Source organism: Moschus berezovskii, chromosome 17, assembly GCF_049115385.1.
Source record: "Moschus berezovskii isolate FMDL1 chromosome 17, NW_MosBer_1.0, whole genome shotgun sequence".
Taxonomy (NCBI): Eukaryota; Metazoa; Chordata; class Mammalia; order Artiodactyla; family Moschidae; genus Moschus; species Moschus berezovskii.
The window spans coordinates 5,645,177-5,648,845 of record NC_142476.1 but is presented as its reverse complement, the minus strand read 5'-3'; positions in this window follow the sequence as shown (position 1 = coordinate 5,648,845).

The window sequence follows — 3,669 nt, the reverse complement described above, 5'->3', positions numbered from 1 at the left end:
TGCAGTTCACGTAGCCACAGAGTCGGACACGACTTAGTGACTGAATAACAACAATATGTGTATATAATTCATATGTTTATGTATAATTGCAATAAATGACAGCAATGATATAAGGAATGAGAAGAAAGAAGGATTATTTTGCTACTAACAGGTACTTGTGTTACCCATGAAGCAGTGCAGATGACCCAAGGCCTGGGAGTGCTGATTCTCCATACAGTTGAAAATCTGCATATAACTTTAGAGTCTGCCCTTCATATATACACAGATCAGGATCCATGGATTCAACCACTGTGGATCATATAGAACTATAGGATTTATTGGAAGAAATTCACATATAAATGGACCCATGCAGCTCAAACCTGTGTTGTTCAAAGGTCAACTGTACAGTATTATTTGAAGGTGTACATAGGTTGCTGCAGTCCATGGGGTCACACAGAGTTGGATACAACTGAGCAACTGAACTGAACTAGAGACTAGTTATAGACATGCATTGCAAACTCTGGGAAAACCACAAATTTTTTTTAAAGAAATATATGCTAAACAAGGGAAGAAAATGGAATAACATGAAATGTTCATTTAAAAGCAGAAAAAAAGAACACAAAGATAGGAAAAAAGAACAAGGGCAACAAACAGAAACCTGTAATAGGTTAGGGAGATATTAACCCAACTGTACCAATAATCACTTTATAAATATCAATGATCACACGATGAAGGAGACACAGGAGACACAGGTTCAATCCTGGGTCAGGAAGATCCCCTGGAGGAGGAAATAGCAACCCACTCCAGTATTCTTGCCTTGAGAATCCTGCGGGCAGAGGAGGCTGGTGGACTACAGTCCACGGGGTCCCAGAGTTTGACATGACTGAGCACACATGCATGGACAAGAAAGCCACATATAAAGACACACAGTTTACAAGCAAATGGAGGGAGAAAGACTTACCATGCTAATACTAATCAAGGAAAGCCAGAGTAGTGGTTTCAATGTCAGACACACAGATTGCAGAGCAAAGGGAGTTAGCATTCCATAACGACAACAGGGCCAATTCTCCAAGAAGACATAATAATCTCTAATGTGGATCTGCCCAACAGTAGAGTGGAAAAATACACTAGGCAAACCCAGATATAACTGCCCAAGGAGAAATAGATGAATCTGCTCTTATAGTTGAAGACTTCAACACCCTTCTGTCAGAACTGGACAGATTCAGCAGGCAGAAAATCAGCAAGAACACAGTTAAACTCAACAGCATATCAATCAGCTAGATGTAATTGACATCTGTAGACTGCTTCATCCAAGAACAGCAGAATAAATATTCTTCTCAAGCTGACAGGAAACATTCGTCAAGATAGATCATGTTCTGGGCCATAAAACACATCTTAACAAGATAAAAAGAATAGAAATCACGTTTGCTCTTAGACCATGATAGAATTAAACTAGAAATCAATAAGAGAAAGGTAGGTAGAAAACCCTCAAATACTTAGAAATTAAACAGCGCACTTCTAAATAACGCATGGGTCAAAGATGAAATTTCAAGGGAAATTTTTAAAATATTTTGAACTGAAAAAACATGATTTACCAAAACTTGTGGGATACAGCGATAGTAATTGTCATGGTTAATGTTATATGTCAGGTTGACTGGGTTAAGGGATACCCAGATAGCTGGCTAAACACTATTTCTGGATGTGTCTGTGAGGGTGTTTCTAGAATAGCATTTGAATTGGTGAACTGAGTAAAGCAGATGGACCTCCCCAAGTGGGTGAGCATCATCCAACCTACTGAGGGCCTGAACAGCACAAAAGTGCAGAAGAAAGGTGACCCCATTTTCTCCTGCCCTCAGATGCAGGAGCTTCTGGCTCTGAGGCTTTCAGGCTCAGACTAGGACTTACTCATGGCCACTCGGTTCTCAGGTCTTCGGACTTAGACCGAATTATACCACCAGCTTTCCTGGTTCTTTAGCTTCCAGATGGCAGATTGTGGGACTTCTTGGTCTCCACAATCACGTGAGCGAATTTCTATAATAAATCTCTCTAAAAATATATGTTCTGTTTTCCTGGAGAACCCTGACTAGTACATCAGTGCTTGGAAGAAAATTTGTAGCATTGAATGCATATGTCAGAAAAGAAAAAGAGTCCCCAGTCAGTCATCCAAGCCACCTTAACCAGCTAGAAAAAGAAGAGCAAACTAAATCCAAAGTAAGGAAAGAAATACTAAAAGAATCAGAAATACATTACATTGAAAACAGGAAATCAAAAAAACCAAAAGCTGGTTCTTTGAGAAATAAAACTTAGTCAAATTTATAAGCTTCTAGCCAGGCTAGCTAAGAAAAGAAGAGAGAAGACACAACTTACTAGTATCAGAGACGAAACAGGGGACATGACTACTGATCACATGGACAGTAAAAGGATAATAAATATTACGAACAACTCTAGGCCCACAAATCTGATAACCTTGATGAAATGGACCAATGCCTTGAAAGACACACTTTGCCAAAACTCACAGAAGAAAAAACAGATTATCTGAGTTGTCCTATATTTAGTAAAGAAATTGAATAAATAATTAAATACCTTTCAAAACAGCAAGTACTGTGCTCATATTGGTTCCCTGATGAATTCTGCTAAACATTTATGGAAGATATTGTATCAGTTTTCTACAATCTTTTCCAAGAGACAGAAGCAGACAGAGTGCTTCTCAACTCATTCTACCAGGGCATTTCCCTGATTCCCAAACCAGACAAAGATAATACAAGAAAATAAGACTACATACAGATCAGTATGTCTCATGAACAAAGACGCAAAAAATTGTCAATAAAATATTAGTACCAACAATGTCTATGAAGAATTATAGAATTATACCATGATTTAGTGGGATTTATCCCAGATATTCCTCCAGTATTCTTGCCTTGGAGAATTTCATGGACAGTGAAGACTGATGGGCTATGGTCCATGGGATTGGAAAGAGTCGGCACTACTGAGCACACAGCACATCCCAGATATTCAAGGCTGGTCCAACACTCAAAAATCAATTACTGTACAGGCATCCCTCAGAATCTATCGGGTATTGGTCCTAGGACCTCCACTGGCACAAAAACCCTTGGTTGCTCAAATCCCATAGTCAACCCTCTGTACCCACGGGTTCGCGTCTGTGGAATCCATCAACCACACACGGTTGTATTAAGTTTTTGATCTGCCTCAAATGCAGAACCCACAGATATCAAGGGCCAACTACATATTTATTGGAAAAAACCCGCGTACAAGTGGACCCATGCAATTTGAACCCATGTTGTTCAGGGGTCAACTGCAATCTATTACATCAACAGGCTAATGAAGAAAAATCATATGATCATATCAACAGATATAGGAAAAACATTCAACAAAACCCAACATCCATTTCTGATAAAAACTCTGAGGCTGAAAATAGAGAGGAACTTCCTCAACTTGATACAGAATATCTACAAAGATCCTACATTCAACCTCATTCTTAATGGTGATAAAACAGAAGCTTTCTCATTAAGATCAGGAACAAGGCAAGGAAGTGCCCTCTCACCATTCCTTTTCAACATCATACTGGAAGTCCTAGCTAATGCAGTAAGAGAAGAATAGGAAGGAAGAAATAAAGCTGTTTCCAAAGACCTCCTGGAACTGGTAAGTGATTGCAGCAAGGTTGCAGGCTAC